The sequence below is a fragment of the Scatophagus argus genome, chromosome 18 (assembly GCF_020382885.2).
Source record: "Scatophagus argus isolate fScaArg1 chromosome 18, fScaArg1.pri, whole genome shotgun sequence".
Classification (NCBI taxonomy): Eukaryota; Metazoa; Chordata; class Actinopteri; family Scatophagidae; genus Scatophagus; species Scatophagus argus.
In genome coordinates, this window is record NC_058510.1 from 9,222,838 (window position 1) to 9,244,075 (window position 21,238).

Genomic DNA, 21,238 nt, shown 5'->3' on the forward strand with positions numbered 1-21,238 from the left:
CATTGTTGTCACAGTTCTTCTATGAGTACATGTAGATTTGGGCAGGGGGGGGTACATGTTGCAGCAGGAGGGGACAAACCATGAATGACTGTATAAAGAGACTAACATGGACGAAGACTATCATGCATAGGTGTGACAGTGAGGCGCAGCTCTCCTTCTGACTACTGAAGGTACAATAAAGTACATTAAGGTTTCAAATCGCAATGTTTTCGCTTGAAGTTGCCATTTTTGATGCTGTCTTCGTGTGTGGTCATGAAGAAGACAAGGAAAGCTCAGACCATGGTCTCTGATGTATGTAGCACTTAAACTGGCATAATGGCACAATTTTAACATAAGCGGGAGCTTCTTATTGAGATATTCCTTTAATACTGATGCTCAGCTGAACAAATGTTACTGCCAGACAAAACGGGACGTTTAGCTATCACAATCTGACAGTTGAGTTCATGCACACAGACTATTATTTTCTTCTCCTCCAAAAACATTGTTCTTAAAACAACACTGAAAGTCACTTCCAAGTTCTCTTGTGTAGTCAAACATACACAGGCAATGATGCTCATCATCGGTTAATTTCATGTCCCAAAAAGATCTGAGTCAAACCTTTTGTGTATGAAAACAGGTCGTTCTACAGCTGCAGACCTGTGCTGTTGATTTGCAGATGTGTGTTGACACAGTGTTTGACAATAAACTATGTTTTCTATCATGAAGAAGGCTGTTGCACAAATATTACTGTTAAAGGTTAAATCTTTGTGGGGATATTGATGGGTATTTATCAGTACTAACAAAACAAACAGACACACACCACATAGTCAAGTGTCAGATGATATATAACGTCGTATATAGTCAGAGCATACCTGTCATACTGTCGATGTTGCACTGGCTTTTCGAGCGACTTTCCAGTCTCGCCGTGACGTCACGCGCCGTATCCCGAGCGCACCGCTGAGCGCGTGGTCCTGGTCGCGAGCACATGGAAGTATGAGGTCGAGATTTGTGTCTGTGAGACGCGCGACCGATCATCAGGGGTGCAAGAAAAGGGAATATAAAAGCAAGAAAAGCAGCCTGAACAGCGCGGTAAGAGTTCTTTATGTCGCCTTCTGTCGATTACATTCGTCATTATTCAACTAATTCTTTAATTACACTCATTAAAAGCCCTGATGACATTGTAAAGCATAAATCTTTATCTTTCAATCTGTCTGCTGAAAACTTAATTTAAAGGAGTAATTGTGAGTGTGGGGATGACAGCGACGTTGCAGTGATTCAGTCTGGTGTGCATATAAAACCTCTCGTGGTACAACCTGTCTGAAACTATTGTTCTCAGGGTTGGTGTTGTTTTTCGTCTGGCTTCTCTATTGTCTGTCCAACTCCTGTTAATACAGCAGAGTTCAGAGCTGGAGATGTGTAGAAAGCATGTTCTGTTGATCTATTGTTGTTTCAGCTGATCTCACTGATGAGATGCTTTCTTTATGCTCTGTATACTTTCCAAGCCTTTATTCTCCATGGACCACAAAGTCGAGTGCTGCTTCAAGTCATTGTTTTATCTCTGCTGTCAGTGTGATAGTACAGTGGTTTGGATCAAAACATGACAAGAGGCATCAGATACTGCTCGCAGCTACACATTTTGTGCATAATATTGAGCTTGTTTTTGTGCGACAAAAGAAGAAATATTTCAAAACTATATATATTTGAATGCGTAGTCTGTGAAAGCATTTAGGCACAAGATGTTGGAGCAGCATGTCTGAGATGTGAGGTACAGCCACACTGAGACATGGAGGGACCACAAAAGATGGGATTAGAGTGGATTCATTGTGTGGACTTTCTGGGTGGGCAGGACGGTGTATTGCGAGCAGGGGTGTGCTGGGACTGGCTGACCTGGGATCAAGTCTTTGTGACAAGGTGCATCCACCCCGCTGATTCCCTGTTTGGCGAATGTGCTTCGGTGTGGTTTTTCTTTGAAGAAATGAGAGCTTAATGCCAAGTAAGCATGCTTTTGTCATTTACAAGTTTAAAGACATCAACTGAGAGGCATTTTGTGTTAAAACTGGGGTGGATTTGGGTGAAAAGTTTTGTTAAATATGTTGGTTTATAAATAGTGATAAATAATGTTTTAAAACAACATTTCTGGATCATCAAAACATCTGCAGCGCATTTCTTTTTTTTGCCTAAAAACTTATAGTATTTCAACTGGCCAGCCCCGTCGCCGCAATAAAATGTTGGCTCTGTGCATTTCTGCAAACCTTGGATGTGCTTCACACGTATGGCAACATTTCTCCAATACATGTCAATCAGTATTCATATCACGTGCACTAATTTCCTTGTTCAAAACCACTTCAGTCGAACCAACAAACCGGGTCCTTTCAGCAACCATTGGGACTTTTAGTAGCTGTCTTTGTGGCGCCAAAAAGCGAATACTTTAAATGAGACCCTGTGAGAGTTTTCAGCCATGTTTGTGGCAACAAAGCTGGATATTTTAAGGCAAAAAATGATCTTTTTCCTAAACCTAGCCAAGTGTTTTTTGTGCCTAAGTCCAGCCAGAGTTCAGGGTTGTCCCAACATAAAATTGAAAATTGAGCTGTAAAAAAAAAACATCAAGTCCAACCTGTCTCAGTGGACAGGAGGGGATTAACTGTTTCCTATCCAAGTAACACCTGCCTTTGTTTGGAATGCCTAACACATTTTCAATCTGGGAAACAAGTTAATAATCTTTTTTTTTTTTTTTTTACTGTGCAGCAGATTTTTCTCATGCACATGGTTGGATGGTTTTATCCTGACTCAAACTTTGCAGCTTATTTATCATTAAGCTAAACAGATGCTTAACTCAGTGGCTCAAATCTAACACAGATGCCATTGCATGAAAGCCACAAACTGAGGTTAACTGCTGATTGTCTTCATTAATGATTAATCTGGTGCTGAATTCGACTAATCATTAAGTCAGAAATTAGTAAAAAAAAAAAGAGCTTCCCTATTTCCTAGAAATCAAAGGTGTCATCAAATGTCTTCTGTCTGACTGACAGTCCAAAAATATTCAAGGCACATAAAGCTGAGAGAAAAAGCAAATCCTCACATCTGAGATTGATGAATACAGAGGAGTTTGCCGTTCCTCGAGTAAAGAAGGAATTTATATTTTCTGCTCTGGTATGGTTACATCAGCTCTCCGCTTTTCTGGAACGTCTTGTGAGACCTTGCATGCCTCACTGGAGAGGATTTGCAGAAAATGTTGTGTATGTTAGAGTGTATCTTGGGGATCTATGTGTTCTCCAGGCAAACTTATTCCGAGCCAAATTTCACTACCTCGCCACAATCACTGCACACATACTTTTCAGATATTTTAGGGGCCCAGGAAGACATTGGAGGTCTGGTGTTATGTAATATGTGTTTTTCAGAGCTAAAAGATGGAATAGATTAAAGAGGCTTCATACTCCTTAAGTCAGAGCACTAGCTGCTCGTCAGCTAGACTTTTCTCTCTGGCTGTTTCTCATTTTACAGCATTATTACCGTATTATCAAATGACATAACTTTCCTCTTTGGGAATAGACTGCCTCATTTGCAATGCTCTGTTTATGTCTCAGAGCTGTCAGTGCATTTTTATTAGGGGTGATGACCTATGTTTGGCTGCTAGCATCTTGCCTTGAACAGAGTTTTCAGTGAGAGGAATTTTTACTACATGAGAGTATTTAGGAGTATGTTTTGGGGGAATGTGGCACGTGTTTTTGGATGTAAACCCACCACATACTTCTGGTCAAACTGAAAGGTGAATGGCTTCATTTTAGTTTGTAAGGAAATTATGATACTTTAGGTATTTTAGGTATTTTGCATGTTATTTCCATCCATCCATTTTCTATACCGCTTATCCGTCAGGGTCGCGGGGGAGCTGGAGCCTATCCCAGCTGACTACGGGCGAGAGGCGGGGTTCACCCTGGACTGGTCGCCAGTCAATCGCAGGGCCAACACACAAAGACAGACAACCACACACTCTCACACTCACACCTAGGGGCAATGTAGAGTAGCCAATTAACCTAATGTGCATGTTTTTGGTATTGTGGGAGGAAGCCGGAGGAATCCACGCAGGCACAGGGAGAACATGCAAACTCCACATAGAAGGGCCCAGAGGATTCGAACCTGGAACCCTCTTGCTATGAGGCGACAGTGCTAACAGTGCTAACCACTGCACCACCGTGCCACCTGCATGTATTTCCATTTTCCATTTTTTTTCCATTGTTCCTTTTTTGAACACACGTAGAATTAGCATATAGCTTCAAACCTCTTGTTGGGCATACCAAAAAAGGAAGTTAGTGAGCTAGTCTAACTAGCTTCCATTTGGGTGAGAAGCTAGTTAGCCTAGCTTGCAGCTTTTTTGTTTGTTATTTCAACACCTGGTGAGTTATTGACACGCGTCCAGTTAGCATTAGCTATCTCTCTTAAATAGTTAAAGGGAGTTAAAGGACTATGAGTTGCTTTGAGTTGCTATGAAAACTCAAAGCAACTCATAGTCCTTTAATCTCAGCACTGTATACGCATATGTGACTCAAATCGAGACACACAATAAAACATGGAGTCGCTGGGTATCATGAGTTCTGAAATCTAAAATGTGACTGAGAGGTGAAGTTCTTCCCCTTCAGGTGGAACACCTTGTGACCTTACTACAGAAGAAATATGTAGAGCAGTCAATGGCAACGGTTAATAATTATTTGATTCTGTTTAAATCTTGTAAGGAATTGCACCTGTGATGTTTGTCTATTTATAAAGTCAAGTCAAGAGAGTTGCAGTTTGTCTTAAAACCGTTTAAGTATATGAAACTGTGAACATTGTAGGGCTGATCCACATGCAAGCTGTTACAGAACTGAGTAACTCTCCATCTGCAGCTCTCAGCATAGCTACACAATATAGCCATTTTCACCCCTCTGTATACTTTTCCCCTTGTTCTTGAAGAGCGAGATGAAATGTGTCAAGGCAATAGCCATGTTGGGGCTGATGGAGTAGCTTTTTTTGTGCAAGATGAGAGATGTAGTTCAAACAGGATAAAACAATACATGGTTTCTTATCGCTATACATACCATACATATTTAACAAAAAAATTAATAACAACTTGAAAAGTTGGAAACTTTGGTATGACATGCTGGCTTTTGATGTCATGCACGCACCAGTGACTTGTATACACAAATAACAATTGAAACTAAGAGTATGAATTTAGTTTACTTTTAAAAAAGGAAAAGGGTCTCATTCCATCTAAGTAGCTTTTGTAATTTTGTTAAAAGCAAGTCAAGGTTTGTACTTATTCACCTTGTGGGGTGGTATGGACTGGTTGTCTTCTTTTTCATAACTTCACTGTTGCTTGCAGATAATCCACTTGAGATTGCTATTTTGTTCAAATGTCTCACATTTGAATGAACAAGTAGCCCTTACTGCATGGAGCCAGAGAGAGTGCATTTGGAGCAGTGCTGTGGGGCGCTCACAGTAATGTCTGGCTGTTATGTAACAGTATTGGTCCCTCTGGTGAATGATGTCATTGCCTAACCTCATATGGCTCTAAAATATACAGTTTGATAAAGAAAGCAGGATTTGGAAATATATATACATTCAAAATTCCTTATAAAAAACTCTAATTAAAGCTTTTCTCTTTACCAGCATACTGTAACATCACTGCATTATTACACTTCCTCTCCTTCCTTCCTTCCTCTCAAAGGTGTAGTGTCAGCTTTCAGTCACTATACTCCCATAGAAAGTCTTTCTGATAAACCTTTTTTTTTTATTTCACATTCCAACTTTTCAAGCTGCATTTGGATGGAAAAGCTGTTGAACAGTGTACCTGGTCAGCCCTTTCTTCTGTTGGCATGCAGGGGGATGTCAGTGCAGAGTGCAGACAGCATTGTCCTGTGCTATATTGTAATGACAATCCTCATCAAAGCAGGACGTCCAGGCTGGATTAGAGCTAATTCTCCCAACCACGTCAGGGTGTGTGCAGACCTCCACGCTGGAGGCCAAGAAGAGGGGCAGATTTTTGAAGCCAGGTTTTGGTGGAGGAGAGGAATGTTGCATTATAGGAGCTGTATAGGAAATATATATAGGAAATTCAAATATTGATGGAATTGTTTTCCGTATTTAGCCAAGCTGACTTTGTTAAAGGTAACAGAGAGAGAGAGAGAGAGAGAGGAGGGGTGGAGCAAACCAGGTGGTGGTGATACTTACTTTGGTAAGAGACCTGAGTGGGATAGAGAACTGAAGGGAAAAGCAAGGTGAGCAGATTAAAGTACTTTAAAGTAGTTTGATTAAACATTAAAATAAAGTGGAGAAATAAGTAGAATTAAAATGGTGAAAAAAGAAATAAGCTATTGGAAATAGGGTAATGAATTCTTTCAAATACTGACAATAAATACTACTTTGTCGTGCTCAAATTAACTCATGGCGCCACTTTATCGCAGTTCTGCTATATCAAGCGGAAAATAGTACATGCAGTGTGTTTAATCTGTGTGATTCATGAATGGATTTACTGGAATTCAGCCCATGACCTCTCTTTCTGCTTTCTCCGCGCTCACTTCAAGTAGCCGGCGCAGTTTATACCAACAAGTGACACACTGCACATAAACACACAGGGGATCAGAGTTAACCATTAATCACAAGAGAGAGTTAAACGTGATCCTCGGCTGCTGTCAAAACAGCTTGTGCAGCCCAACAGGTAGACATTGGTGCAAGTGCTGGAAGTGCTAGTTTAGAGGGCAACATAAAGGAGGAGGCAAACCGTGTTCTACCACCCAGCTTCTCTGGGTGAGATGAGTCACACTCTGCAAACAATGTGTTTGATTTTGCTGTCAGTTCACTTCAGGCATAGAGGGAGAGAGCAGACACAAACTGTTTGACTGACCTACATACTGTGTTTATGTGTCCTGCCACTGTGCTGGTGGAGGGACTTGAAAGGATACAATCCCACACAGTTAATAAGCAGGTTTCAAAAGTGCCATTGTTGAGCTGACAGTGCAGAGGAGGAGCGCAAGACAGATAACCACCTTTTGTTTGCCCGCAGCAGTGAAAGGTAAAGCCCACATGCATTGTGACGATGCTGATGCATGCCATCTCCATGCAAATAAGATGACTAATCTGACATGTATTTCCAGTATTACCACATAAACCATTTTCACCCATTAAATCTGTAGCGTTGCCACCCTTTTGGCATTCAAACAAAGGTTCTGTAATCTTTCCCAGTGCATCCCAGTCTGAGGTTAACCTGAGGCTTCATGAGACGATGAGGGCAGAACAAAAGAGATCAGTGGTACAAATTTTCTCAGCCGATGCTAATAACTGATAATTACCTGTTCATGCTCATGGCTGATACTGACCGACTTTAAAAAAAGAGTTCCTAACCTGTAGTCTGTGCACACTCAAGGGTAAGAAAGAAAGGCTAAGGTGAGCAAAGATGAATGATTGAATATTCCTTTACTTAATAAGATTTGTTTGTCTTTTTCCCTCCTCTCTGAATCCTTGTGGGACATGTTTTACTAATTGCAATTGTGTTGTCTTCCTTTGAAACTGTGAAAGACATCCACAGCTCCTGGGATGACATGTTTGGCTTTCCAGTCTATCCTGCATGGCTTTACCCAGGATGACATCTTGAGAATCTTCTTCTTCTTCTTCTTCTTCTACCTCTTCTTCCTCTTCTACTCTGCTTCTTTCTAGTCTGACCAACAGAGAGATCCTTGAGTAAGTTTCATCATTAAAGCAATTTACTAGCCTAAATGTAGACCTCTGAGTTGCTGCCCACATTTTACATTTATTTAAAACAGTTCTGGTGCTGATGCTTGACAGCTGCTTGCAATCATCACACCCTTCCATCTCAACGACTGTGAGATAAATGGAAGAAACGTGGTGTTCACATGACAAAATATTTTACCAGGAATGTGCACCCTTCCACATAAGTATTTGATTGGTGTATTGCCAGATTATGCTGTATTGCACTTAAAGATGAGCCAGAGACCCTTTTGTCCTTTTGCCAGAGATCTCTGTATCTGTAGCTCTATAAAACAAATGCAGAAACTGTGTGTTTTGATGCAGTGACATTGTCTGATGAAGAATAAGGACATTATCGTCCTGTGCCAGAGCCAAAAAAATGATTGACAGGTAAACTGCCATGAAAACGGCAATAAGCGAGGAGGTTCATGCAGCTGCATTGTACAGGTTGTTGGATTTCAAGGTAGGTAATAGCATTAAAAACATCATGTGAAACTATTTTTGAAGCTTTCATGTTGACTGATGGCAGTGAGACAGATACTTCACTTGCTACTGATTTATTGGGCAAAACAAAACCTGTTAAACTACAGAATCCAAGCATAATGGGGGAAAAAAATCTATGACACGTTTGTCTGTTTTGGTTGTAACTGTTATTTGAGTACGACTCATTCTCCTGACATGCTGTTTCCACTGAACAGTCTGCTGCAGGGTGTTCATGCAGTAGTTGGCATGAAGCAGAGAATTTGTATTAATTCCTCCTTTTTCCACACACTGCGTAGGGAAAATATTAATGAAAACATATTTTATTTCCTATAACTAACTGAAGAGCTTATACAAAGAATTTTTGTATTTATTAAACCAATTTTATTGCTTTAACACATAAGAGAAACAATTTTGTTGCTGCAGATAACAATAATCAAACAGCATTCAGATCAGACTTGCTGTCATGTCATGGACGTGTTTGACCTTGTCAGATCGCCATCTTCTATGGAAACTTATTTAGTGCAAATTTGCCAGTACATTCACATGATGAAGTGCATGTCTGAAAAGAGCTAACATTTCAATATTTTTATACCAGTAATGCCAGTTCTAGTTCTAGCCAGGCTAGTTTATCTTTGTTTATCACAGGCAAACAGTATGAAACAGGATCACATGTTGCCAGCAGAGTTCACAGTGCAGTTTAATGATCATTAAAGCGCCGTTAATGAAACATTAATAGTGTCTTGTCAGTGCCAACGTTCACCATCACTCGCTCATCGGGGGTTGGAGGTCAGGCTGCTGTCTGTCTGGCAGAATTCATCAGGCTGAGTAACAGCACCTGCAAAAGGTTAATGTCGTTTTTACTCCTGGGGTGACACTGGCCTCTGTGCTGTCATTCGCCAAATGAGGAACCGTTTCAGTTTTGGAGGGAAGATCCTGTTGTTGTTGCAGGTCGTTTTTTTGTTAGGTGGAGACGGCTTTCTCACCTTTGTTCTGTCCTCTCCTCTTGTTTTTATTTAAAGTGGCTGCTGTTACGGTGTGAAAGCTTCCAGGCTCTGACAGAGGAACGTCTGCAGCCCTCATGCAGTGCGTTTAGGTGTCACAGGACGTCCCCTGACACCTAAATACAATCTGGTCCTCGTTCAGACAACCTTAGGCAGTCACTCAGGGTCTCCAGTTGTCTGACTGGAGTTGAGGGACTTAAGTGATCAAATTAAAGAGTTTGCAAGATGACACACAATACACCAGTCAAAGTAATTTATTATTATTTTGGAGGGAAAGATCCGTTTAGATATAGGAAAGAGTAGAACATAGAGGTTTGTGTTTACACTGACATTTAAAGGTTTTGCTCTCAAATGAAATCACTAGATTGATTTGATTTTGGGACATTTTGTAATACACTCACCTCACACTTCACAGAGCTCAGACTTCGTTCTTCCTGATGGGGAGGGAGCCTTGGCCACACAGATCCCGCTACCTTTTGATGTGCTGACTGTCTGTCCCAGGGGTGGTTTTGATTGCCTCTTTACTCCCCTCCTATGTAAGTTAATAGGAGCCAGCCTGCCATCTGTGGGAATTGATACCTCTGCTGAATCATACTATTAAAGGACTCCTCCATCTTCCTTTCCCCTGACTCTTCCCGCACCCTCTCACCCCGAGCTCCCCTCCCTTCCCTCCCCACCTCTGTCCCTTTCTGAAACCGGGCTGTGGGGACATGTCTTATCCTACTGCTAGAGATGCAGGAGTCGTGACGGCCAACTGGGGCTAAGGCCGTGTTCGGACCGAAAATAGCACTGCATTACAAAAAGGGTCTGCAACGGTATGAGGAGATGGAACATGAACTCTGCAGTCCATTATTAAAAATACATCCATGCCTTTGAATAAGAGGCCTAAACACTTCACAGAGGATTAGAATACTATAATACAGGCATGCACAACTCTGTCTCTTATATTCTCTGTGTCAGTGGTTTGTTTTGATGCCGTGTCACTGTCCTTTAAAATATGGCCTGAGAACTTGTAAGGACATTTTTGCTGACCTGGATTAAGTTGACAGTTTTGTTGTTCATGCACTCAGTTCCATATATTTGAAAGGCCATATACCTTAACTTTAGGCTGTATTGCAAAAGTTTTTTTGCACATGCAGTAACCTATGAACATCTTAGGTCTGAAACAATTTGTTGGTTAATCGATAAGTTGTTTAACAGGAAAATAATGTGCAATTTTTCAAACAAAAATTCCAGATATTCATCTCAAATGTGAGGAATCGCTGCTGTTTTGTGTTCTAAATGAACAGAATAACAAATTTGTTTTATCCTGAATTGATTAACTCAGTCAGTAGTTGGCAGAGAGATGGCAGTTGGCAAAGGTACTGTATCTTGTGTGTCGCTTGTGACTCCCTGAAACATGAAATGATCACTTATTGCAGCCAGTTCGAGCAACTTCAGTTTTAGTCACCTGAAAAAATTCTCAAATTCTCCAGTGATTCATTAGATCCTTTCAAGTCAGGTATGATTGATTTTTATTGAGCAATTCAGTCAGGCCTGTGTGATTCTTACTGTCACACAGCAAAACCCAAATCTAAGTTCATGGTTGATTGGTTCAGAAAGTGAAGGAGAGAGTGAAGCTGAAGTCATTCGGTCACTCAGCATGAAACAGGCTCCTAAAACAGATGTTTATTTATTGGTGGCATTAATGGCAGCTCATAAATTATTTCCCTCCTCTTCTCGTGTCACTTTTTCAGTTATTCTTAGAGGACAGTTGTGAAAACATGCATAGTGACAACAGAGGAACAGAAGCTGCAGCCAGCTGACACCTCCAGCCTCTAATGGAGATAGAGTGTGAGGAGAAGGAGGAGTTTGTGCCACTGCTGACTTGTCACTGTGAGCCCAGCAGGCTCATCCTGGTCCTGATTAATGGAGCTGTCTGCTGGGCCTCGCAGGGGAAGAGCAGGGCTGTTTTGCCATTCACTGAAGCCCCCATTTATTTGCCCACAACAGATGGGCCCCCTGGGGCCCCCAACTTGTTTGCACCTCCTGTGTCTTATGCGCTCTGCATCCTTCATCTTAATCAGTGAACAGGTTCCTGAGCTGAGCCACTTCACCTACAGGTGACCTCTGAAACTCGTCCACCTTCACAAAGTTACCAGATACCCTGAAGACAACGGCTCATTACTCTGGTATTGTCAGGTGGAGACTGTGGTTTGTTAAAGCTTTCCTCTTTCGTCCTCACTCTGCAGGTGACAACACACTGGCAGGGCGATGGATCCAGTGGTGTCGTCCTGCACGGTTTCATCTGTTGTTATGCATTCGGATGTTAGTTATGTGTATGTTTGTGCACAAGTTATGCTATAGTCAGAATCAGAAACAAGTTCTTATTTCCACATACAGGAAATTATCCTCGATGTTCTAATGCATAATGGTCAAAACGAACATGCAGAGTTGTGAATGGATATGAATGTAAAATATAAATTTACTGTTCAGTGTTTCAAATGAAGAGGATGAAATGTGGAAAATATTGAACTGAAGAAAAGAATATGACGGTACAATTTATCTTCTAGATGATAAGCAACACTAGTTCACATAATTATATTCTCATTTCATGTGCACTGCAAAGGTCACCTTGACATATATGTTGACATGGTCTCACGTAAAGTAAGTGCTGAAAGGACAAGCTGATTAATTAGTTGACCAAAACAACCCATAAAAAATAATTAAGTAATTTATCAAAACAAAAATTACAAACATTTACTGTCTGACTTCTAAAATGTGATTTTTTTTGTTGTTTTTTTGTTTCACTTTGCTGCATGATTGTGAATTGATTACCTTTGGGTTTTAGGCTGTTGATTTGACAATACAGAAGTTTGAAAATGTCACTATGGCTCTGAGAGTTTTCCATTTGCATTTTAAATTATTTGTAAGTGAACATCGATCCAGTATGTTGGAGTAGTGTTCACTAAGATGTGTCCACATTAAATACAGATTCAAGTGTACGCAGCTTTCAAATTTGTGGAAAAGAGAATGTCCTTGCTAATGTGATTTAGGGCTTTAACCAAAGGTCATTTTCATTGTCTATTATTCTTTATTAGTTTAGTATGAAATTTCACCTCAGTTGCAGCTTACGTCACCAACACCCCCACTACTGCCACCCCACCCCTCCCTTTTACTATAAAACTGAGGTGTGTGTTTTAGAGAGTTTATTTATTTATTTAGCATCAGTTAGTTTTAGTATTCATTAGCTGGTGACAAGATGGGTCAACGTTGTTGTTTTCTTGGCTGCAAAAACACCACTGAATTGCCAACAACCCCCCCTCCACAGGCCCAAGTTGAAACTTTCACATTTTCTGTTCTTTCCTCCACTTGTAGATGTAATAAGTTCGATAAACTTCATTTACTGACAGCCACGTCTCCAGAGGATTGAGTTTCGGGAACATCTCGGTTTACAGTAAAGATGTTTTTAATTGGATAAGAGCGGCATGTGGTTCATCAAAATGCTGTAAAAGAAGTAGTAAAGAAGTAGAACAACCAATCAGACATTTTCTAGTTTCAACCATTTATCTGTATTTTTTTCTGCCAGAATGTTTTTTCTCCTCTGAAAAATTAAAATTAAGCACTTGTACAATACTTGTAAATCTAATCATCATGTTCTGCCAAATGAGACAAATGTGAACCAGACTGAAAAAAATGCCTCGTCCCAGAAGCGCCTGTGCTCTGCCATGTCTCATGAGCTTTTCATTCACACAGCAGATTGTCTTTGTTTGCCTGAGATTCATGATGAATTCTACATCTTGGATCGAGGAGACAGTTTTGAAACTCCCCGTTAATTGTTACAAATGTACAAATCGAATCCTTTTGTTTAACCCTCGGGTTTTGGAGAAATTGACGTCTTATCCTCCTCTCTCTCCTCTTTGGTGACATTGGACATTGTTTTCTCTTCCTGCTGATGGCTGTTGTTCTTTTCACTATCAGGAAGAAGCAGGACGGGACTTTTTCAGTTGCTGCTGATTCACCACAGATTAGATTGCTGTCCCCAAGCGGGAGATTGCTTGGTTTCACTCTGTAATGTTACATGAAGCATTTTACTATGGGCTATAATGCCATTTCATATGGGTGTTTAGACCAGAGCATACAAAGGGACGGTTCTTTGATGTCTTACACTGGTCTTTACATTGATAGAAGGCTGTACCCAAAGCATTTGTGATAGATTTATAGCAATAGCCGACAGCGGATCACATTTAGTAATAGCGTCCTTCCCATGATTATTCCCACAGGAAGTCGAACTCTCGCTTAGTGGGGAGTAAAACAGGTCCTTCATTGGGGAGAGTTAACCAGATCTCCAAATGTAAACTGATTAAGGTTTAAGAAAAAGAGAGTGCCGTCAGTCTCTTTCCCTTTACTGCTCACTTGTTGTAGTCTACTTTCAGTGGTGCCTCCACTTTTGTTCCTGCAGTACATGTCTCAAGTCGCCTATCTGCAAAATTGTCTTCCTCACCTCATTTTGGCTGAGTGAGGGTTTCTATCTGTCTGAAAAATGTCACATGGGCAGTCTTGGTTACATTATTACAGGAGATTAGAGCTTAAAATCCAACAGATTTTCACACCTCTGGTCAGGTGATTAATTGGCTGTTCAATCAATCCTGTCACACACCCCGAATGGTAGACAAAAGGAGGCTTCTTATTTCTACCCAGCAGTATCATTAGCTGACAGGATTACTGGCTAGTAAGGTAGGCTAACACTGACTTCATGAGAAGATAGAGAACTGGCTGCTTACTTTTTTGTGTTTTTAACTGACTTGTTGTAATGTAAACTGTAATCTGACAAAGTCAACCACTGACATGCTTTACGATCTTTAAAATAAGGTCTAAGCTAGTTAGCCAGACAGGCAAACATGCACTGCTAACGAAGCAGATAAATAAAATGTTTTATCCGTTCCTCATACTTTTGTGTGTTTTTGGTTTTCAAAAGGCTCAACTTTCAGATTCTTTATATACAGGGTATCTTGGCCTATACTACAGCTCCATATGTACCACTTCAACACGCAGAGAAATCCAAAACTTAGTTATGCTTAGTTACGTTGTGTTTGAACAACCCCAATTTGTGGAGGAGTTAAGCAAATGGTAAATTAAAAGAATGTTTTTTAAAAAGCAGGTACACTGCATTGTTTTGTGATCATGAATAGTATGCTCGCAGATGATCATATGGCGTGTTGTCTTTGTCTCTAATGCCCTCACATGGTATGCCAGCCCACCTCCATTTAATCTCTTTGGACCTGAGCCAACTCTAAATGCACAGATCGCCTCTTTTCACAGAGACAGCCGTGTCAGCAGGGCTGTGTTTCTCCACTGAGCCCCCAAACAGACCCCCGGGTCACTTTCTCCCATGCCCCGAAAAGGAGGTTGAACCTGTGGGACCTGCGCTTTAAAGTGGCCTGGTACTCATCAGCTGCTGGAGGTGTTTTGTCTAAAGCTTTTTCATTCATTTACTCTGCTGTGTGAGTGTGCCTTTAACATTAAACAAGCAAGGACCGACGTGTAAATATTTAGCCTTCCATGTTTGAGAGAGTTCAAAGGCGGCTGAAGAAATGAATGGGGGACGTGCTCCAACTTCTGCAACCCAGATAAAAGAAGCTGAATTAAATGTCCATGAAGAAACTTCACAGCTAAGCCTACAGATTCATTGTGAGGAAGGCAGCGATTAATCACTAACCCGTCTTTAATGTAGGACACCAGTGCTTCCAGTTTCACACATCTCTTGAGTTTTCCAACACAGTTGGTGATTAATGTGCCTAAAATTCAAACTCCACTGTCCAGTAAAGCTAGGCTGGTTATCGATTATTCTTGAAAATGAAAGGCACGCTAATATAAGGGGAAGAGGTTGCAAAGGTCTAGACAGAGGTTGAAAAGTCATGGCTGAGGTCCTGTTAGGCACAAGCATGGTAGCTGTGGCGAGAACACACAGACTGGTTTCCAGTGTCCAGACAGTCTGGTCAGAAAGGTCATGACACTTAATAATGTGTAGAAGCTGTGTGGGAGCGACAGGACCAGTCTGATACGGTTAGACTTCCTCATTTTGAAGTGATGACTGTACACAACATACTTTTGATTATGAATGTTTTTCTACTTCCTATATTTAATTTGGTTAAGCAGAACCGTGGTTATCCCCAGTTACTGATACATGAATAAGACATTTTAAGTTTTCATTTGTCGTATGTCACATCTTTCAAGTACATGCCTCGACTTTTTTCAGTTTCATTACTGGTTCTTTCCAAGCATTCAGAGCTCCAGCTGCTGCCCTCTGGGCACAAAACCTACATTTAGATAAATCAGACATATCTTCACTATCTACAGCATCAGATGAACCAGATGAACTGACATCATGGAACATGTCAAAGCTGTCAAAGGGGGGAAAAAGAGATGTACTTTAAAGACCAAGAACGTTCTCATGAAAGTATTTCTTGAATGCTCCTTTAAAAAAAAATACTGAAATGAAACCGCTGTTGGACCTGAAACAGCAGCAGACTTAGGAGGGTTTTTGGTCATTTCCTAACTTCTGCTAGCAAATTGGGAGCTAAGATGTGGAAAGACCCAAATTAAATTCTTGATAAATTCTTCCTGATTTTCTGAGAGTGATAATGGTGTCATTCTTACAGCAGGAAATAAACACTTTTCCACCAGAATGCTAATGTGAGGCCTAGTTGTTCATTTATTGGATTTGTGTGGGATGCTTCTTAATGACTGGAAGTGAAGATGAAAGAAAAATAAATGGTGAAATTCCATGAATGCCCCTGAGAACAGTCATTCTTATATCATCGTTGGTGAGCATGACAGGCTTTCTACGGGAATCACATGCCTCTTCCAATTATTATCACTATGTCATATAGCAATTTCATACAAATGTAGTCCTACTTATTTTCCAGGGGAAGTCAGTAAACAGCACACCCTGTCAGTGGTTTTTCAAGTTAGCTTACGATCCGATATCTGTGGTTGGGCTAAACTATAACTAAACTCTGTCATTCAGAGCACAGTTACTGTGCTTAGCTTGAATATTTATCATCATAATACAGTCCTCTGCTGTCCAGGTGGATTATGAGTAAATGCTCATATCTTCATGTTTCTGAATGTCCAGCTTCATTTCCAGCTATTATATCAGTCAACATGCTCCGCAGAGGCTAAAATGTGCTATTTTGAACTGGTTGTGTTGTTATGCTTCACTGAATAGTTCCATGCACTATATATTGGGAAAATTATGTGTGATTTACTTATGTGTGAATTACACACAGAAGGATTACAATGTATAAAATGCATGCAAAATGTCTATAAAGGGGTGTGCTATTTATATGCCATCCCATGGGATTATGTCACTAAAATGCAAAAGCAAGCACTGATGAGATAGATGGGATTTATGTTAGAAAATCAGCGTTCATACTTTTTTCATTATGCAGTGATGGTCACTTGCAGCTCATGTGATTGCTTATGAGCAGTATGTCGAGGAGTGCATCTTTCTTCAGATGCACATGAAGAGGGTTTACATCTCGATAGTTTCCTGTGGTGAAGGAAAACGTCAGAAAGACGTGCTTGATTGTTTACATTCCTCACATTATAGCTTCAAAATGATTCAAACAAGCCAAGTTCCCATCCGTCCTCTTTAATTTACACAGGTTTTATCAAGGGCTATCGTTGTTTTAATTAAGGCCTTTTATGTTCTCCAGGCTGAATGCTCCTGTCTCGCTCCTCTTTGTCTTGACTCCTCGAGAGGAAAAAGAAAAAAAAAACGGGTTTGCATTCATTCTGGATCTGCACCTGTTGATTAGAGCGTATGTCTTTCCCGTTTTACGTCTTGAATTTACAGCCCTCAGCTGGGGGGACGACCTTTCACTCGGCCTCTATGGGAGAACTGCAGCAGCTGTGATGACTTCACTGGCTCCTCGTGTAAAAAGACATTGAGAAAGGGAGGCTCTCTCGGTACCTTGAACCTGATAGCAGCCTGATTTGACACACCGCCTTCATCAGCTGTTAGTTTCTGTCTGATTTAACCGATTTTTCAAAGAAATAAAAGGGTGTATTCATTTCTCCTTGGGGTCTCATTTGTATCTCATTCATGTGAATCAAAGAGAAGCAGGAAGAGACCCCTAAAATGTCCCCAGATCTTCATATGTGTGGTCCTTGGCAACGGAAAATGGACTTTTATATGAGGCTACCAGCTGTGTGCAGAGAAGCACTAGCAATGCTGACTCATTACAAAGAGTAGCTGAACAGTCTCTGCCAATTTATTGCTTGTTTGGCAGAGAAAGGCATGCTTTAAACTGGATAGCAGTGTCTCCGTTTGAGGAGAAATCTCTGCTTTGTAAATAGATGATTTTAGGAAGTGCTCCATTACCAGGCAGCTCCTCTTGCCTGCTGGCTTTCCTCTGAAGCAGCTGTTGGTCAGTGTGTCAGTGGGTAAATCTCTGAAATACAGACTGCTAATGAGGCTGGAGCGCTTGAGGAAGGCCTGGCCCTGAACTCAGCACCATGCATTTCTTAATCCCCTGCTGCATCCTTGGAAAGTTTCAGACATTTGAATGCTGCGTACGTCACATAAATTCTGTAAAGAAGTACACACGCCTGCATCTTAAGATGTCCAGCTTTCCTCTTTACTAATAGTCTTTTGAGATGTCATCGTGCTGGTCAGTAAGCCCCGGGTGGTCTTTCAGACTCAGAACAGGTCCAGGTCAGACCTTTAACCTCCCTGCAGGATTGTTTCTGCGGACTGTTTATTTCGCATTTGTCAGTTTGGTGTCAGTTTGGCCGAGACATTTTCAGTTAATGAGCTTGTTGTTGATGAAAGACAGATCCCAGATCACCAATGGAGCAGCAAACGCCGCTTGCTTTGGCACTATTGCACATTCCCTCTGGTTCACATTACAGTGGAGAAAACTTCATTCAATTAGTTAGAAGCAGCTCATTACAGATCTTATATCCTCCATGACGCAGTAGCCCAGGAAGCGGATTTATGGGGAGTTTTACTGAATTGCCTTTGTTGCTTATTTAAGGTAAGGTAAGGTAAATCAGTTTGATGAATGAAAATAGATTGAGAAAAGCACAGGTCTGGTGGACAGTCAAGTCAGAAATTGTAATTTATTGCTTTAAGCAGGATGGGTAGTTGTTAAGAATCCAGAATCAGAGCCTCTTTTTTGGCTTTGTTTAACACTCATTGGTTTTATGCTGGTCCTACTCATTCTTTGCATTTCTGGCCATGTTTCCCCATTTGGATAATAAAGTTACACTGATCTGATTTGATGTTGGATGGAGATTCCAGTCTAATGTCTTGCTAGTATTATGGCATTAGGGTTTTCAGGGCCAGCAGCCAGTCATTTCCCTGGGTGACCTATTGAAGATGAGACTTTCCCTCCAAGCACCATTGTTATCAAGTGACTGACCTGGTTTAATCAACATCAGATTAAACAGGATTTCCCACAGCTAATCAAAGTCACGGTGGGAAATACAGGCATACAGGCTGTCCTGCATAACTCTGTGTTTTGTATATGTGTTTATCATGTTTAAATAGCAGCGGGACATAAATGAATGTGCAGAACACCATCAAAGCTGCTGCATATTGTAAAGGTACATGTGACTGAACACCGGTGAGTGGATTTCGTCTCAGTGCCAGTTTTAGCCGGGCCACGCTCGGATACCAATCCTCCACAAATAGTGTGAGATCACGTGAGGACACGCTGTGCCAGATGGGTCGTGTTGATTACAACCTCACCCACATTCCTTTAATTAACTGTCAGCCTCTGGAAATACATTTTCTTTGGCACATGGTGTCCTTGCTTTTACAGCCAGTCAGCTGCTCAAGAAGTCAACCTCTGTGTGAACCATATACTGTCCTTATAAAGCAGATAGGACAGTGATGGAAGCACCAAATATATCAGCAGTAAAAAGACACTAAGCAGGAATTTCTCAACTATTTTACGCTGCTTTAGATTGTACAAGCCTTACTCGGACATACCTGGATTTCTTTCTTTTTTAATTTAAAGGGGCTCATTCATTCATTTATTCATGCATTCATTTGAAAAATGTAGGAACACCAAATTTGGTGGGTTTTTTTTTTTTTCTTTGGGGTGGGGTGGGGTGACAGGATGTTACCCTCCTGCCGTGTGATGATATGGTGACACTCATTAGATGGGTTTCTTGTGTGTGACACATTTCTAGGTTTGTATTTGAACTGACTGTATACTTCATGCAAAATTAGCTTCTCTCAGCACATCTAATAAATATTATTATAACTTTTACAAGTACAAGCAAACAAAGTTGCGCCACTTACAACTTGAGGGCGTTCTAAACCGTCATGTGGTTTAGTGGCCTGCTAAAATGAGCATATATTCACCAGTGTGTCTAAGCTACTTGATGTTTTAACCCCTTGAACCTCAATGGAAGGCAAGTCATTAGAAACTAATGCTGTATAACCAAACTTTCTTTTGAAACCCACAGAACTTTCGTTCACATCTAGTCTTGACTTTGAAGAGATACCAAAGAAGGTCAGGCAGAATTTTGGGGGAATGTGTTTTAAAATGACCTACTGGACATTTTTTGCTTTCATTGGGACAATGCAGTAAACTACAGGTTTCAATTCAATGCACACAGTGGTTTTACAACTTGACCTGATATGACCTATAGCTAATGTTAGCTAGCATTGTGTACTGTAGATGCTGTTGTGTAATTGACATTACAAAGTGAGTTTGCTTATTTACTAATTCTGTATTATGTTTCACTGTAGCATTTATTATTTTCCCCCAATCACTTGTTCAAAAGTTTCATAGTTTAGCTTTAATGCTACTTAAGACTGGAGAGTGAAGTTCATTTATCTTCTCATGCTCGTTCTCAACTAACACACTCCCAAGTCATAATGAAAGGAGCATCTCATTTAAAGAGTTGAAAGGTTTTTTTTGATAACTTCCATTATGAGACAAAGCTAGCTCATAAACAGTCATATCAGTAGTTAAACATGTTTGCCTCTCTTTTTGCAGGACGGGTGGTTTTGCAGACCCTCATGCAGCCCCGAGTTTTCCTGCAGCTGTCGCACTCGTAGAGAAGACTGAAGATACTGAACTGAGTGAAAAGGATGCAAAGGTGGAAGCGGCTGGTGCTGGATTCGGTTTCACTGAGTCTTAACACACACAGAGATACCGCATGTTTTTTAATACTATCCACTTCCTCCTTTCTTTGAGAGGACACAGATACACCCTGAATGGGCCCCTGTGCTGATATATATTGTGGTTGGGAAGTACCTAGTGTTACAACCGTCAAGCTGGCCTGCTTAAAGGGACAGTGCTGATTACTTTCACATGTAGTACATTATCCTTTCAGGGCTTCGAAACATCCATATAGCTGGATGTCTGGAGTTTCCACCTTAGTAATGAGTGAGCAGTTTTCTGTGTTTAGTAGTGAAAGGGTCTTTTCTGAAAAAGAGGGTCTTTTCTGTATTATGTTTTGCAGGTTCTATATAATCAGGATGTTGGACCATTCCAGTCGACATGTAGAAAGTGTTGAATGCAACTTCTGAGCTTGCTTGTTGATTTTATGGCTCTTGATTAAAGACACAAATTGAATAGTTTTAAAGGTGTCATATCTCCTATAAAGCCCACCTTCACACTCATGAAAAGAAGAAAATCCACTAAAATTTTCACAGCATGGGAAATTTATAATTGCTTGGGCCATGAGACTTTTGGACCAGAATATATGTGATGTCGTAAGCACAATGAGGGGAAAGAGGAATGGCTTTTATTTTGCAATAGATTCTAAAACCACATACATTTTCCTTACTTTATGTATTTTCTGGCACTTTGCACTGCTGAATGTTTAGAAAAAGCTTGTCTGAATAAAACTTTCCCTTCTAGCAGATGTTTACTAAGTGTGTGGCTTTCTTACAGTCCAGCGAGTGACTGAGGCATGTTCATTTGACATGTTCTGCATCACTGCCTCCTGTTTACAGCTGCAGAAAGTGAAAGTGTTTAGTCTGTACACGAGCTGCTCACACTTCTCACAAGGGTCATTTACGTACACAAGAC

The 21,238-nt window shown here is 40.8% G+C and overlaps 1 long non-coding RNA gene across 1 annotated transcript; it reads left to right on the forward strand.

The window, feature by feature from the left end:
- The first annotated feature begins 794 nt into the window (after positions 1-794).
- LOC124049816 lies at positions 795-21,069 on the forward strand. Its single transcript, XR_006841478.1, has 2 exons — positions 795-1,068; positions 20,198-21,069. It is a non-coding gene; the product is annotated as an uncharacterized LOC124049816 (long non-coding RNA).
- Positions 21,070-21,238: the final 169 nt, after the last annotated feature.